The sequence below is a fragment of the Mus pahari genome, chromosome 9 (assembly GCF_900095145.1).
Source record: "Mus pahari chromosome 9, PAHARI_EIJ_v1.1, whole genome shotgun sequence".
NCBI classification, from domain to species: domain Eukaryota; kingdom Metazoa; phylum Chordata; class Mammalia; order Rodentia; family Muridae; genus Mus; species Mus pahari.
The window spans coordinates 12,540,839-12,559,586 of NC_034598.1; the positions used below are offsets into that span (position 1 = coordinate 12,540,839).

The following is an 18,748-nucleotide window of genomic DNA, read 5'->3' on the forward strand; positions in this document are numbered from 1 at the left end:
GCTAAGTCCATCTATTATTACTCGTATGTGATTTCAGGCTGGGCACCAAATATTGATAGCCAATCATGAGAAGACTAATTCTCTCTGGCGAAGACTAACGCTCCCTCTCTCAGCAGTCACTAGTTTCCTGTAGTTCTTTGTCTCAGGATGGAGCCCTGTTTGATTTCTGTCATTAGTGTTAACATGTGCATTGGAGTTGTAATGATTTAGGTCTCATTTAGGTAGCCACAGCACTGGGGTACCATAAGTGTATCTACGCTGTCATTTTTAGAAGTCACAACAACCTTAAAGTACACATTCCAGTCATCTAGCTCCTTTGCTGAAGATCCTGAGCCTTAGATAGATAATAAAATTGGAATGATACAGAGAAGATTAGCATGGCCCCTGCACAAAGATGACATGTGAATTCATGAAGCATTCTATATTTTTTACTGAGGCTATGGAATACTCACAAAAAGATCTGTCATGACTGCCCTCTGAAAGACCCAACAAGCAGCTGAAAGAGTCAGATGCAGTTATTGTACCCAACCAATGGACAGAAGCAGATGACCCCTGCTGTTGAATTAAGGAAGGCTGAAAGAAGCTGAAATGGGCGATTCTGTAGGAGGACCAGCAGTCTCAATTAATCTGGACACCCGAGATCTTTCAAACACTAGACTACAAAACAGACAGCATACACCAGCTGATATGAGGCCCCCAACACACATACAGTAGAGGACTTCCAGGTCTGTGTTCATTCAGAGATGATGTACCTGACCTTCAAGAGACTGGAGGCCTCAGAGAGTTTAGAGGTCAGGTGGGGTGGTGGGGGCGGGGGTATCCATGTGGAATCAGGGTGGGATGGGGAGGAGGGGTGGGATGTGGAACAGTCAGAGGGTGGATAGGGAGGGGTGTGGAATGGAATATGGAGTGTAAAAACTGAATTACAAATAAAATTAAATTAAAAAAAAAGAAGTTAAGACTGGGTACCACATAGTTATTTGTTCTCTACATTTTGATTGGCTGACATTTTCTGTAATGGTCCCTATCTGTTGCAGAAAAACATTTTTTAGAAGAGGGATGAGACATATTTATCTGTGGGAATAAGGATGGAGATTTAGAATGTAATTAGGAATTATGGTTTAGGAGAGTGGTAGTTATAGGTTCTTGAGATCCATGACTTCACTAATCCCATATAGTTTTGCAGATTTCCAGTGCCAGGTATCATTTCCCACCTTTTGAGTATTCCATGAATCCAGTTATGCAATGCACTCTTTTAGACAATACCCCTAACACTGTAGACCCGGAAATAGAAGCTAAGACACTGATTATTGGGTGAAGCTGGAGTAGCCCAGGCCATAGAAGAGGCAAAAGTACAGAAAAGAGACAAGGCCTACAAGTAGGACTGCACCCAGAAGCCTTTTTAGTAAATCCACTAAGCAGTTTATCTCTAGTCTATCTACAGGCAGCAGGGATTCAACTGGTCCAAGTGAAAAGGAAATGAAAGTACTGCTGCAGGATTCTCACTATCAGTGTCTCATCTCAGCATTTATCACTGTGCCCTGAAAGGTCCACCTGGGATATAAAAGCTCTGTGGATGTTAACTGAACCTACAGTTTTCATATCTGGAACTGGAGGTGTCACATAGGGATGTGGGAAATGTGACAATGCCTTTTACACACACACACACACACACACACACACACACACACACACACACTCCTAGACTCTGACCAGGGAAGCAGGGAAGCTAAGTACAGATCTGCAGTTCTTTCCCTCTCCTTCCTTTCCTCCTGTAGTGGTTTGAATATGATTGGTCCAGAGAGTGGCACTATCAGAAGTTGTGGCCTTGTAGGACAAAGTGTGCCACTGTGGGTGTGGGCTTTGAGAATCTCCTCCGAGCTTCCTGGAAGAGTAGTCTTCTTTCTATTTCCTTTGGATGAAGATGTCGAACTCTCAGGTCCTCCACCGCCATACGTGCCTGGACACTGCCATGTTCCCATCATGCTGATAATGGACTGAGCCTATAAGCCAGCTCCAAATTAAATATTGCCCTTTTTAAGAGTTGACTTGGTAATAGTATCTTCTTAGCAGTAGACACCTTAAGACAATTCAGAATCCAATTCTCTAGTTTCATGCCCAGATTTGTAATGCTCCTCTGCTCTAGCATCCTTCACCTCCCTGCCTCCATCTCCAGTACATTCCACATTTCTCCTCCAAACTTCTTCTCCATCTACCCAATCTTAGTCCCAGACTCCACAAGGCATTTCCTGAGAATTCACTGCAGAAGAAGCAAGAAGGTCAAAAAGCAGGTAGGTAAGCTTTAGATTTTCACTATTCCCCCTCTTTTCCAAATCCAATTTTCCCATCTTATTTCCAGCTCTGTAGCAGACTACCTCTTGTGGCCTCTCCTCTAAATTTCTGTCCCCATTCCCAGGGAACTAATTATATCTAATGGAGCAATCTTCATTTTCCCTCCTGTGGACCTCCTCAGCTATCCTGCTACCTACTCCATTCCTAGGTTTCAGCTTCCAATAGCTAGAAACATTTTTTAGCTGCAATGACAGTAGTCACACCTTGCAAGATTCAAGAAGAATTTTCTATTGGGCAACACACAATCACGGTAACCTCTTAAAATGAGAGAGGGCAAAAGAAGGCAAGGAACTAAACACCCACCCAATAAAGACAAGACCAGATACTAGCACCTAAAATCAGAATCATCCCTTAACCAGATGTCTAGTTAACAGAGTAAAAACACAATACTCATTATGAAAATATATTTCTCCTAGAGCTCAGCAACCCATAGCAGGCCCTGAGTATTGCAACATAGCTGAATCATACTTAAAAGACCTTAGAATACTGTTTATGAATTTTATAAAGGTCATTAAAGAGAAAATAAATATTTTTCTTAAAGAAATTTATAAACATAAATAATAGATGGAAATGAATAAAACAGTTCAAGTTTGAAAAGTGACAATATAATCAATAAAGAAAACAAAAACGGAGAATACAGATGCTAGCCAAGACTGCTATACCCAGCAATACAATAGATAAAGAAATAAGGTAATCCATGATAAAACCAAATATAAGCAATATCTATCTATAAATGCAGCCCTAAAGAAGGCTCTAGAAAGAAAACTCCAATCTAAGAGTGTTAACCATGCCCAAGAAAACACAAGGAATAAATAATCCCAGAGCAATATATTAAAAGAAGAGAAACACACACACACACACACACACACACACACACACACACACACACACACACACACACATTCTGTCTTAGTTTGGGTTTTATTGTCATGAAGAGACAACATGACCATGACTACTCTAATAAAGGAAAACATTTAATTGACTTACATTTTTAGAGATTTAGTCCAGTATCATCATGGTGGGAAGCATGGTGGCATACAGGCAGACACGGGCTAGAGAAAGAGCTGAGAGTTCTACATCTTGTTTTGAAGGTAGCAGAAGAAGACTGTCTCACAATGGACCTACCTTGAGCATACATGACTTCAAAACCCACTACTACAGTAACACACTTCCTCCAACAAGGCTACAGCTTCTCCTAATAGGCCACACCTCCTAATAATGCCACTCTCTAAGGCCAATCATTCAAACACTTGAGTCTTTGGGAGCCATTGCTATCAAACTACCAACACACACACACACACACACACACACACACACACACACACACACTCCTAGACTCTGGCCAGGGAAGCAGGGAAGCTAAATGCAGATCTGCAGAACTTTCCCTCTTCTTCTGCTCCTCCTATACTGGTTTGATTATGATTGGCCCATGGAGTAGCACTATCAGCAGGTGAGGCCTTCTTGGAAGTGTGTCATTGTGCGTGTGGGCTTTGAGACTCTCCTCCTAGCTGTGTGGAAGAGTAGTCTTTCTGCTTCCATTGGATGAAGATGTAGAACTCTCAGGGGCTGAGTTAAGAGTGGAGAGTACAATGTAAGTATTGCTTCATGTGTCTAATTGTCATGCATTGGAGCTATAACCGGTGGATGGCCTTTCTCATGTTTTCATTGCTTTGGGAGTACTTTGTATTTATCAAATGCATTTAATATCTTAGGCATGAAATTTTGTCTCTGATATGTTTGAAATGGCTTTCACTACTCTGAGGTTTGCTACTTTTCTGTAGCTAGTTCCTAATTTAATGTAATGAGATTTTCCATTTCTGTGTTGTTAAGGTCTAGTACGCATGGCCAATTTTTTATAGTAATTACCCATCTCTATCTTGTACTTTGCTTTTTTTTTTTTTTTTAGAAACTTTTAACTATGTATTATATTAATGGCATTTTATCTTATTTTCTTCTACCTCAGCTTGATGGTTTCATGTTGCTTTACAACTATTATTATGCTTGTTCCAGGGCAAAATACCACCTGACTTACAAAATCCTAAATATATAGTATTTCACCTTTTCTTCCTTGAGATAAACCCTAAAATATTTTAATATCCTTTACTCCAAGTCAATTTAAATACAGGTCATATATCAAAATTATATATTAAACTCAATTCTTACAAAATGTAATATTAGTATGTCATCCTATAAATGTTATTAGTATTAAATAACATATTTTATTCACCCAATTCCTGTTCATCATTCTATTTATATCTCTAATTCCAACTAACATTATTTTTTATTCTTCCTGAAAAATAGCCTCTGGCATTTCTTTCAGTATAGCCTACTGATAGATAATGTATTCTGTCAGGGTTACTTTGTCTCAATGTCTCTAATTATGATCTTTGTTTTGAAAGACATTCTTCTTGGTGTAGATTTAAAGGTATATTTATTTTACTGAAGTTCTCATTTCATTAGTTTCTTGTCCCCACTGTTTTTGTTGAGATGTCAGCTATAAATCTGATTTACACTCCACCATAGGTAATATGTATTTTTTTGTGTCTTTAAAATTACCTTTAGTTTTCTTCTTCATTTTACCAGAGAATAGCTAAATATGGGTCTCACATGTATCTAATGGCCGTGTATCTTTTTACTATTTATAATTCATCACCTACCTACTTGCAGTTCTTGTATGTCTTGGTGTTTATGGAACACACTAGAACACATAGATTCAGCTCTAGTCTTTCATCTTCCTGCTGAAATCTCAGGGTTAGTTGGACCTGCTACTCATCTCCTACAGTCAGGTACTTTTAGGAGAAAATAACACTGCCTTACTGAATTTCCATTTTCTCCACTGTCTTTCCCTAGAGTTCGCTACTGCATTCATATGTCTCTGAAAGGAATGAAGAGTATAATCAATACAGCCCATTAAAAACACAGTGTGGTGTTGTGAAATGAATTGTATTTGTTCCTTTAAGAAGAGGAATATAAATTAATCATGAGTTTTTTTCTTTAAAACTTCCACAGATTCATAGTGTGACATAGTTTCAATATGTTGCTGCAAATGTATAAATAGTTAATTAATGGAAAAATTATCTCTGAATACTAATAATTATCTCTGAATTTCTTTCTATATTATTTCAAAGGAAGCTTATGTATATCACAGAACTCATAGTGAGTCCCAAGATAACTTTTCAGTTATAACATTTTTTTCCAGAATGATTTAAAAAAATGTTATTTCTTACTTTGGAATTAAACTTGTATCTTCAATTAATCAAACTGAGTGTGAATAAAATACCTAATGAGAAGACTTCTTCAAAGACTCTTTGCACAAATTTTGTATGTTTTAGAGATTTATTTTTCACACACTACTTTCAGTAGCCATGACTAACCATTTTTTTTGCCTCCAAATAATAAGGCTGTGTTTGTAGATAAAGCAATAGAAGCCTTGAGTAACTGCATCTAATGCAGTGTAATCATGTGATGTGATATGGTATCTGCCACTCAGTTCTGCTCCTTTTTCTGTGTTCACAGGTAAATCCCGTGTCTTAGTGCCATGGTGCTTTCAACAAATTAGGAGAAAATTACCCAGGAGAAAACAGAAGTCAACTGTAATGTAAGGATTGACAGTGTGCACCTTCATTTGCAATTGCCTGACAGGAAATACTCCATCGGGCTGAACTTGATGTTGTGAGGGAAGATTCTGATTTTGGCGTTTATTCCTACTGGAGAGACACTTCATATAACTGCAGAAAATATTAAGTGGTTAATATTTTTTCTATACTTGTGTTTTCCTTCAGAGTAAGTAAAACATTTGGCAGGTTTATTGAACTGTTGATACAGCATGATGCCTCGGGGAGGCCAAGATCTTTTCACTAAAATGCTTAAAAATAATGACAGTTTACATCCTCAGCCAGGGAGGAATGCTTATTAGGAGGGAAAATGAAAAATAACTACTAGAATGCTCAGAACAAAGGATCTAAGAAAGAGAAGTGTCAAAATTGGTCAAGTTTAAAGACTAACGTTCATCTTTAACAAATGAACTTTATGAAAAAACATTCTCACAGTATAATTTTCTTTATTCTGTAAATTAAAAATTACATGTAAACTAGAACTTTAAAAAAATCAAACTGTGGTACATTTACACAATGGAGTACTACTCAGCCATTAAAAACAATGAATTTATGAAATTCTTGGGCAAATGGATGTATTTGGAGGATATCATCCTTAGTGAGGTAACCCAATCACAAAAGAAGTCACTAGATATGTACTCACTGATAAGCGGATATTAGCCCAGAAACTTGGAATATCCAAGACACATTATGGAAAACAGAAGAAAATCAAGAAGGATGACCATTTGTGGATACTTCATTCCTCCTTAGAATAAGGAACATAACTCTCATGAAAGGTTAGAGGTACAGAGACAAAATTTAGAGCTAAGATGAAAGGATGGACTATCCAGAGANTACCCCATTCGGGAGTCCATCCCATCATCAGCCACCAAACCTAGATACTAATGCTCATGCCAGCAAGATACTGCTGAAGGGACCCTGATATTGCGGCCTCTTGTGAGGCTATGCCAGTGCCTGGTAAACACCGAAATGGATGCTCACAGCCAGCTACTGGATGGAACACAGGGTCCCCAATGGAGGAACTAGAGAAAGTACCCAAGTACCTGAAGGGGGCTGCAACCCTGTAGGTGGAACAACAACAGGAACTAACCAGTACCCCCTGGGTTTGTGTTTCTAGCTGCATATGTAGCAGAAGATGACCTAATCGGCCATCAGTGGGAATAGAGGCTCCTTGGTCTTCCAAACTCTATATGACCTAGCACAAGGCAAGGCCTGGGCCAAGTAGTGGGAGTGGGTGGGAAGGGGAACAGAGGTGGGGGGGAGGGGTATGGGAAACTTTCGGGATAGCATATGAAATGTAAATAAAGAAAATAATAATAAAAAAATCAAATAATTATTTAAAATTTTATTTTTTATATTTATGCACAAATTCCTTAAGAAATGTCATGAGCAGTTTTAGGAACTTTAAGAATCTTGTGTTAATAATGTGGAGGAAAGTATAGTCATATGAATAGATTGCATAATTTACTTATATAATACTGCAGTTTTACAGAGTTGGTATGTAACTCATGAACTATGCTTCTAAAAATTCATTTGTCATCCAAGTGTTTGGAATTAAGAACTGTAGTGGGAAATATTAAATATGAATTCACACTATTGCGGGCAAGCCACCATTGGTCTGGCAGGTCAGGCTCTGACGGGCAGTGGCCAGCCTGTTCTCATCTCATAGAGACTCTTTTGACTCAGAGCTCAGAAATCTCTCTACCCAGTTTGCTAAGTTTCCACTGGCAGGCTGCTACCATGCCAACCTCATGCTTTAAAACTCCCACAACCTGTTGTGCACATCTGAAAAACCAATGCTTTGAAGTTGAACCTTTCTAGCTGGAATCCAGTTGAGCCACTGCGTGAAGAAAAACACCACACAAACTTAGCTGAGAAACAATGGCAACTCAATCGCTGGGTGCAACAAATATAATCCTAATGTTGTAAGCCATATTAAATCTAAATCCCCGGGTGGCAAATCCTGGCAAATTCGCCATCTAAACTGGAAGACACTAGTAGCTACATCTTGTCCTCTTGCTGTTCTATCCAAAAGCCCCTATCTACCTCCTGCTTCCTTTCTTCCTCTAGGTCCAACCTGGAAGTTCCGCCTACTTGCCCAGTGATTGGTTCCTTTATTCATTAGGGAAGATGCACAAGAAGTCATCAGAGTACTTGACTCATTCCTCATTCCAGACAACTCCTCCTGGGAAAGCAGAATTAACATTAAAGTACAAACAGTACCAGGGCCATCCATAAGAAAGAACAGGCTTTGTTGCATTGGCTTTGTATATATATTATTTGAAACCTTTTTTATGTTATATTTCATATTTATATTTATCTTGATAAATGTATTATGTTTATATATTTAATAATTACATTTCTGTGTACACACTGTGAGTCATATATGCTATTGAGTGCTTGTGGATATATGAGGGCTGCTTGTTTGAGTGGCTTTTGTACTTTCACCTTGTGGGTTCCAGGGCAAAACCTCAAGTCATCAATCTTAACAGCAATCATGATCCCCACTGAGCCCTGTCACACATCTCAGTGTTCTCATACGTATCCTTCAGATAAATTCACAGTACATTTTAGTTTAAATGTTAGTTCTCTTTTTGTATAAGATGAGCTGTTTAAATAAGTAGGTAATGTTCTTGTTCATTCATGAGTAATGATATGTCTAGCATTTGGTTAGTGGTCAGTAAACAATGAATAAATGAACTGAAGAATAAGTCGTGGTTGTAATCCAGGAGACAGTAGTCAATGGTTGCACTGTGATCATTTATAGCACTAATCTTCAAAAGCAGAGTGCACAGAACTCTGTAACAATAGAAATCAAGAAGAGGAGAAACTGATGGAAGGTAATTTGCCTCTGCTACATGTGTAAGGGCCACTACAAACATTATCTTAAAATATATAGTTTGCTAATCTTTATAATCATTGACACTCCTCCTATGTCCCTACCACAATCTCTTAGTAAGATTCTGGTGATTCCAATTTACTTAATAAGATATTTAAGAACTTTAACTTTTGTCAAGCTTCAAACAAGATTTCAAAGCATCAAGTGTGTAAAATCTTCCATTTTTAAACCTTGAAAGTGTATACATTTAACATGTATAAGAGCTACTTGGCAGCATTATAAAATTTATTATCACTTATGCTTAAAACAAATTAGGAATCCCACACATGCAAACATGAGTTTAAGCATCACAAACACCTTTAGATTACAATAAATAGGCAATAAATTACACCACAAGATTTATTTCTTCAGAATGCAAATGAATCCATCTGGAAAATATGATAAAATTCTAGTAATTTAATAGGAGAATGAAGCTTGGAAAGGAGTCGTGGCTGAGTGTCATCTCAATGAAAAATGGCTGGTGCTGGATACTGAATTAAAAATAAGCATGAAAGTTCTGGGGAAAATGGCATATTTGGGATACTATGTGGAGATGGGAAATGACCACAGAAGTATAGTTTCAGTTTGTGTCTCTTGTGCAGAGTAAGTTTGATCAACCATAGGTAATGTAGACTATTTTGAAGATGATAACAGTAGCAAGTATGCCCCTGTGATAATCAGCTTTGGAGGAAATGGCTAAATAATAATGTAACTTTAATTACTTAAGTCAGATCTCTGAAAATTTATGGCTTTCTTTATTTCAAGGTATGTTATAAATCAAAATAGTAGAAATAGCCACAACAATGTGAAAGTTCTTTAATTTTCTTTTAAAGTTCTATGAAACGTGGAGATACTATTTGACATTATAAAAGAATGCAATAGGCCATTTTATAGGTAAGACTGCACTTGCCAGAAGGAACAGTAGGATTTTAGCTACTGAAAAATAAAAATAAAATTCAATTCAAGTGAGCAATATGAAATTCTTCTTTTAAATATGCCTAATATATGTATAGCTTTTAATGTTCCTTTTGCTGTTCTCTTGATCATGAGCAATGTACTGTTAGCTGGCCATTTTAATTGCTGCACTTTCAGTGATGAACTTGACTCTAATTAGAATTTGTTTTAATTTTTTTGAAAAACTTTCTATTTACATCATTAATATTGTTCTAGAACTTCCCATTTTATTGCTGGAAATACAGATGAAAACTTTCATTAGGAATGCATCATTCAAATTTTAAGACTACATTTCTTTACTTTTAAGAATCAGACATGATACTTGAACTTCTAATATATAGAGGAATTTTAATCCAGCAACCTGGCTGTTCTGGCAAGGGATTACATCCAAAGATATTCTAGGTCTTTGTGATCTGGCTGGAATGATAGATTTTTAATCTCTTTGCGTGAAACACAGACACACCTGTAACACACACCTTTTATCCCAAACAATGAAGGTAAAGTTAGTTTGTGTAAGGAAGTAGCCATGTTTGAAAGTGATATCTAATTGAGGGCCAGACAAAGTAACTAATCAGAGAAAGATTTGACAAAATGAGTCAGAGATATGATATACCTAACTATAAAAAAACAAAAACAACAACAACAGCAACAACAACAAAAAAAACAGCACAGAAAAGAGAGGCAAGTTAAGAGACCAGTCCAGAGAGAGAGAAGGGGGGGTGGTGTTACTGAGACAGTTTTACAGAGACAGGCTGCTAGTGATGAACAAATGAGCCAGAGAATGGGAAGGAACCAGAAAGTTATAACAGGTTACCAGGGTGAGTTTGAGGCTAAGCAGAACAATTCAATCCTAAGCCAAGGGAAGCCAGTTTGAATCAGTTAGCTTGGAAGATTTAAATGACCTGAGGTTAGAAACTTCTAGGCCTAGGCCTAGAGACAGAGCAGAGAAGGAAGTGCTCATGGCTCAGCCCAAGCCATGTTTTCACACAGCTTGGTTATGGCTCTTACCTCACCACTACATCAGAGAAAAAAAAAAAAGACACATTTTCACTAATATTAATCATCTTGGAAACAGAATATACCTGAAACCAATTCCAGTAGACAAAATATAAAATAGGTCAGTCTCAAAAGTATATGTTTAATCCTATAATATGCATTTCCCTTGTATATCAGATATACGAAATGGTTATTGGAAAGACAGATTTCCTTACAGTTCCTACATAACCAGGTGGTAAATAAATAAAAATTTAAAAGTTTCTGGAAAAAACAATTCACTTCAAATACCTTCAGGAAGCCAGGTGATCATCCATTTTGATCTATTCGTTTTCAGACACCCCAGTTGATAACAGTTCCTTTCCCAGCTGAGCAATGGAAGGCACTTATATGTACCACCCATCTTAGCCTGACACCTTTCAAGTAGTGCCTTTTTTTTCCTGCTGCGAATAACTAGATATTTAATATTTCTACGTTAATGGTTCTCTAAACGTTCTCAATAAGTGTGTAGTAGACATCAAGGTTAATGTCTCTTTCGAAGTCTCAGTTTTTTACTGTTTTATCTTGTATTGAGGGGGTTCTTCCTATTTAAACAAGAGAGGTTAATAGATTAGCAAAGAAGGATTGGTGTTTTCTGGGCTACAAAATTATACCTAACAATCAAAATAAAATAAAGCTTCCCCCTTGTTTTATATGTAATCTGCTCATTAAATCTAATTGATTTTATTTCATCTTGGTTGTGAGTTATCATGTTTCTATGAAATATTAACCTCTCTGTATTAATCTATCAATTTTTTTCTCCTGAAAAGTAAGACTTATTAATTAGCCCCTTTATTGTTAAGTAAGAGAGGGATTTAATCTATAAGACTAAGAAAACAGGGTAGATTTCTCTGCCTGATTGGTCTCTGAAAAGTCTACAGTTCAAATTCTGAGGTTATTTTTATTTATTTATTTATTTTGCTTGCTCTAATTATCAGAAAGTATCTACTAAGCATAATTAAGTGGTTTTTATTTTCAAATTGTTACTTTCACAGTTATAAATCAAAAAGAAAATATATCCATAATGAAAATACTAGAAAGTCTTTAGTTTTATGAAATTAGTTCATCTTTCATTCTTAATTTCAATTACAGAGGGATTGATAATTAGAAACTTCTCAGGAGGATGCAACAATTAAAAGTCACCCTTGATTCTGCAGTTACTCTGCAAGATTTCAAATCATTTAACCAAAGAGAATATCATGGATTGAAGATCTGAGGCATAAAAAAATGAAGCTAATTAAAATATCTGGCCAAAAGATCTGTCAAATACTTAAAGGCAGTAGTGTGTTACTAGAGCCTGCTTTTCTGTAGATGTCAGTGGATTTTGATATCACAGGTTGTAGACATAAAATTTATTTATTGTATTTATTATAGATATAAAAATGTAGTGTGTAGTTTTCAGACTGCTTCTTTAGTCACAAGTATCTCAAGGGCATGGCCAGATGTCAGGGATGTTTCCAAACACAGAGGTTATGTCAGCTTTCACATTGTAGGGCAATCATAAGAGACATGTTCACAAATACTAATGTTCTCAATGATATTTTGAGACAAATAGCCACCTTCTCAAATCCAGCATAAGACTGTCTATGTGGAAGAAATAAAGTAAGGAAGAAAGAAAACCAGGCAGAATTCAGAACAGATTTAATGAGTTGTCACCTGTCAGGATTCCTGCTTGTAGCAAACACAGCAATGGTGATCAAAAGGCCTGCTACACTCACACAGTTCATCACTGGCAGGAAGAGACCAGAATATGTCCATTACCATGATGGCTGTTCAGACTAGGAGGGTTTCACAACTTGATTGGTTGTCGTTTTATAGTTGAGGGGTTGTAAGTTAGAAAACTATTCTATTGGAAAGAAAAATAAAGTCTAGAAATCTATCAGAATTTCCAGAGACTTGCTGAAGGAGAAGGATTTTGGACTTGAATCCACATGCTGTGAAAGTTGGCATTCATGTCCTATGACATTCTCAGGTTGCCTTTATAAAAACTGCATCTCTGGGGATTAGGCTTGGCTTTGTTTACAGAAAGGAATAATAGTGTGAAAAGGGTTAAACATGAAATTAAAAAGTATGTTTCTTCAGTGCTCATTTGAATGCCAGAGATGTGAGGAGGCCACCTTCCCAGAAAGCAGACTAAAGTGTGCTTTTTCTGTAAGAGAGGTCCACAAGGTATGCTGCGTTTTATTGTCCCCTAGGGTCAAAATGGAGCTGGGAGAAGAGGCAATTATCTAGGCCATTGAAAACTGATATATTCCTATTACTTTCATATCTGGTTTTGTAATGCCAGTCCTGAGACTGAATTTGCAATTTTTCCTAAGGGAATACTCAGTTTATAAAGTCATAGGTTTTTCTGCATACAGCTCTGTATTGTTATGAAGGGGCTTCTTTTCCCCTTTGAGAAGTTCCCATTGTCATTTGTACTTGACTTCTGTTCCCCTGGGTTTTGAAAGTCTGTAGGGAGGAAGAAATGGATGTCTTCACAAATGGTTACCCATTTTTGCCCAGTCAAAATGCTGAGGTCTGGCCTGCAAATGGCTCACCTCTGTCTTGATCCTTCAAGCATATTCTGCTACTTCCATATTTGACGTGCTGAGTTTTATAGACGGATTAATTTAGAGACTGAGTAGTGAGAAGAACATTTTTTTCTAAACCAAGCCTGTCCCTTCAAACCTCCTTTATTGACAAGACTGATATTTGAAATGGCCTGACTCCTTTGTCTCTCTTTTGTTCTCAAAAGCAATAGAGTGTTTAAATACACTTTTATTGAAGCTTACATTGTGGTATAGAAATACATTTCAACTGACTAAAAGTCCAACACCAGTGACAAGTGATAGATCCAAACATCCCCTCCTATAGTCACCCTAGGATCACTATTCAAACTACAGTTTGTTTCCTAGGCTTTGTTCTGCATAAACCTATGTAAATTTCAACATTAGAATTCTTAATTCCATAACACTGGGACTAGACTTCAAGCCAAATCAATTTGCTGGGTTACAAAATCCAGCTTAAATAAGCACTGGTCCTGAGTTTTTAATGAAACCAGGCACATTTAAACCTTTTGTCAAGGTTCTCCAGAGGAACTGAAGCAGCAGTAGACACATGCAATATATTCTCTGTAAGCATAGATCCAGAAAACCTGGCGATCTACAGATCAAAAACCTGACAACCAGAAACCAATGGCCTGATCCCAAGCTAGGTTTGAAAGGGGAGGAATTCCGAGGACGAAGCATGATTAACGTCCCTGCTTACACAGTCCGTCGATAAGAGAGGAGACAACTCCCTATCTTCCACCACTGTGTTTCACTAACTCTGTCTAAAGACTCAATGATGCCCACCCACACTCAAGAATATTTGTGTTACTCAGTGTGAAGTGAGCAATCTACTTTACTTAATGCATTATTCAGGGGTTTAAAAAAGAGAGCCAGTGTGTATTTACTTGTGTATACAGCAAGAACTAATTGTTCTGGCTGTATTAGCCTGTATTAATTGAAGTTCATAGAAGAGGTCTTTTTATTCCCCTCAGGTACATGAGCCTCCCAGAACCTCCCAGGTTTTGTCATTTGAAACTTAGTGTTTTGCCATCCTCGTATCACCAAAATGCCAGCCTCCCTTTTCTTGATTGATTAGGAACAAACATTGGCTATCTATCTAGGTAATCTGCATTTAACTCAGTCCTTTCCTAGCCATGAAGTTAGATATGGTGTTCATATCCTCCCCTAGCTTGCCTTTATCCTCTGAGTTTTATTAATATTGTATTATATCTTGTGTGGGAGAAATTTACTTTCTCTGCCAGCTTGGTCTGGATCACAGCTCTGTTGATATAGCAAGATTTGACCTTTATTCTCATCTCTTCCAGCCTGTAGATATTAGTTTCATCTTCCTTGGGCTTTTCTAATACCGTAATTTTTTTCTTTAAACACTGTTATTGATATAAAAGGTTTGGTTCATTGATGGACTTCTATAAACCAGTTATTTATTGTACAGAAAAGAGTAGCTTTGGTGGTGGGTTTTTGTCAATGACTTTTAAAATATCTACTTAGCACTGAAAATTTACATATGCTGTAGAAAAAAAAAAGTCCGGTGTATGACAATTATGTCATTCGTTAAGTTTTAGCTCCATTACTTTTTCCTGCATACAGATTAATAAAAATTAATTGAAGAAAACATATAACATTATAGATTTAGCCCAGTGCAACTATCCATTTCTCATTGCATTCCGATCCCATTTCTCATATCACTTGAAACATCTTCTCTACTTTGAAGGCCTTGCTTCGACTGACTTTATTGAATTATTTCCAGTAATTCTGATTTCAGGTTTTGAAGGCTAGGGACTCTGTTCCCTTTGTTTGTTGTTATAGCTCCAGTATGATTGAGCACCCCAGGTCTTAAAATGGAAGCTGAGACAGTAAACTCAACTCTTGGCAGCAAAATATTTCTGAATCCTATGTTTCTTACTAGAGTAACTTCTATTTTCAATGGAGCAAGGATTCTAAGGTCATTCCCACAGCCTCCCTCATGTTCCTCCCTTTCCAAGCTCAGTTTTCCTTAAGTACTTTCAATCTTTTTTCTTTTTTTAATTTTCTTTTCCTTTGTTATAAAGTAGATATCAAGTCTTTGCAAAAGGTATACAAAATAGAGATGTTTATATCTGAGTTCTCATACAAGGTTTCTGCCCAATCAGACATAAAGCTGTTCCTAATACCCGACTACAATTGCTATTTCACATGCATTGGTTTTTCCACACACCCCACACAGCCATTTTAGATGTTGCACGGCAGTTCTACTTTACTGGGTGTTTATGCCCTTCATTCTCTGTGACTGCATGCTACCCTGCTTATTTTTTTTACTCTGCCTGTATCTTCTTTTCCTATTTCTGTTTCTAGTCTTTAGCTCTCACCAAAACATTATCAAGTTCTCTCCTATTTTTGGAGGCTATACCAGTTTTTAGAACCTTGGTCGCCTAATGAGTTTAAACATCATCATTCTAGTACGTGTCCTCACTAATTTTATTTCTATGGTTCTATAAGACATTGTTTCTACTTCTTGGATTTTGCATGGATACCTGACTACAATGTAAAACAAGACATTCTCTCTCGTGAAATAATCAACAAAAGGAAAGATCAGCCTTTTTCTCTGGGTATTCCTATGTATTTCCACAACAGGTGTTTAAACAATGGGGCTATTTTGAGTGTTGATAACAGTATTTTCTTTTTAAACATTAATTAAAAATTATAGCCGGGCCTGGTGGCGCAGGCCTTTAATCCTAGCACTTGGGAGGCAGAGGCAGGCGGATTTCTGAGTTCGAGGCCAGCCTGGTCTACCAAGTGAGTTCCAGGACAGCCAGGGCTATACAGAGAAACCCTGTCTCGAAAAACCAAAAAAAAAAAAAAAAAAAAAAAAAAAAAAAAAAAAAAAAAAAAAAAAAAAAAAAAAAAAAAAAAAAAAAAAAAAAAAAAAAAAAAAAATGAAAATATATTTAAAAAAAAAAAATTATATCACTTTGGCATGATCATATGTGTTCTTTTGTCATTGATTTGGTGTGAAAAACAGTTGGCTTAAATTCTAATACCCATTTCTCATTTGTAAGTATAGTCCCCTCCCCTAATTAGAGAGCTTCCACAGAGAAACAGAATAACTTAGCTCATGTTTTCCAACTTGTTACCAGAGTAAGAAGCAGCCATCTTACTTTTAATTTAGTGGGTCATTCCTAGTAAATCCCATCATGCTGAAGAAGCATCATCTATATAGTTGGTAAACATATTTTGCAATAATTCTTTATTGAGTTTATCTTGGATTTTATCCTTAACCTTAATTTTTTATTAAAAATTAGAATTAAGATAATAACTTCACAGAAGAACACTAGGGCCTAAAGATAATATAAGTGGAGCACATGGTACATTAATTAATCATCTAAGAAACATTTACTGAGCACCTGTGAGGTGTCAGTCACAGTTTAGGACTGAGAGATCAGCAGTCATTATATAGACAGAAATCTCTACCCATGGGAACCACATTCTAGAATAGGATTGGTGGGTTGTAATGAGTTCTCTTGACATCATTAGTTCTTTGTGGTTTTTGGTCTTCCTCTTAGACTTCATCTGTCTCTTTTCATCTGGCACCTTTCCCTTCAGAGCTGTAATAATGTTGTAATTTCTTCTGTTTATCTTTGTTTTCCATTATGGGAATACTGCACCAAGGAATTTCACAGATCCTGTGCTTTCTTTATGAATCTTATAATAACTAGTCACTACTGGAGCTTTAGCTTCCATCAATCACACCCTATATGTTAAGTATCTGTCTTCCTAACACTTTGACTTGCACATCTACACCCTCTCTGTCTTATTGATAGCTAATGAATACAACTCCAAGGAAAATAATTTTGAATAATTCAGCTGTAGATGCAGACTCTGTCCTATAGTGCATTGTTTCATCTTGAGAAAAACAAATCCTTGTCGTATAACAGATCCCTTTTTACTCCATGACTAAATAATCGTGTAAACTTAATAAAATGAAAACAAGTACAAATTCATTTTTATAATTACTTTTCTTGGGGTAAGGTACTTGTGTGATCCCCCTCCCATTGTTTCTACTGTGAAGTATGGCAAGATAGGAACAAATCGTGAGTTTATTTGTTGACCCAGGCCCCCCATATGTAAAGCTTCTCCACCTGTCTTTGAACTTCTGAAATGAAAGCTTATTTTGAAAGTGAAGATCTTCTAATTCTGAACGGTGTTAAAGACAAACATTCACAAAATGAATTTATAAAAGTAAAACAAACATAAATACACACAAGTAGCTGTTGCAATGGGCTAGAAGCTGGAGGCTGCAGAGTCTCCATTTACCCTGCCTACTCCACTGCAAGATCCTTACTGTTGTCACTGTAGAGCAGACAGGTAGCGAGTGAGGGCCATTCATTTTCAGTTTCCGTTAGTGATGTCCATGTTTTATACATTTTAAAATATATACTGTTCCTTTAAACAAATCTCTATCTCAGTTATGTACCCTTGTTACTATAGTCTGTTGTCAACAGTCATGTACAATCTAAAATGCCTTGGAGGTGTTAGGATAACTGGTTGGAAAGAAAATTTTACTATGCAGCAGCATTAAAAACATTACAGTGCCCCCAAAACAAATAATGCATACACTTTTTTAATTAAACCATACACACATTTTTGTGTACTAAATGTATCATATAATTACTATAGTTTTATATTCACAGGAATAAAAACATGCTTTATGTAATAATTTTACCTTAGTAAATACTGTACAAGATGATTAAAAGGATTAATTTAGTCACAGCCTGGGCAGCTCCATGAAACTGAGAAATATTCTTATAAAATATTCTCTGAAACAATGAAAGCATGGTGGTGACTATGGTTCACTCCTGTTATTTAAATCTCTATGGTTGGCAAGTTTGTTGGAAGAGTAAATAAATTGATTTCTGGTTTGAAGTCAGGACTATTGCTGAAGGACTTCCACAAAGGAGAGACAGTAGTAAAGTATATATATATATATATATTTTTTCTACAGTGTTGCCTTTATTGTTAGGAAACATTGCTTCACGGTGCTTAAATGAGAAGAGTTGAACCATATTTTCCTATGGGAATTTGTTTTATTTCTTGTGAAATTTCGATGTACAATTCTTTCTCAGTAAATATGATTATGAAAGTTATCAGGGAAGCATGAAATCTCAGTGCAGGGAAGCAACAGGAACAGACTAATACAGTACAGTTCATTGGCTGTCTACTGTACTTTTTGACTGATACTCTTATGTAGGAAGTTTTCCTTAAAGAATTTATCATAACCATAGCCAGAAGCACACACACACACACACACACACACACACACACACACACACACACACACACACACACACACACACACACATCCAACCTTTCTTGAAGTCCTACTAGATGTC

At 36.7% G+C, this 18,748-nt stretch overlaps 1 non-coding gene across 1 annotated transcript; it reads left to right on the forward strand.

Annotated features, from left to right (window-relative positions):
• The first annotated feature begins 325 nt into the window (after window positions 1-325).
• On the forward strand, window positions 326-429 carry LOC115064772. The gene has a single exon (XR_003844592.1). It is a non-coding gene; the product is annotated as a U6 spliceosomal RNA (small nuclear RNA).
• Window positions 430-18,748: the final 18,319 nt, after the last annotated feature.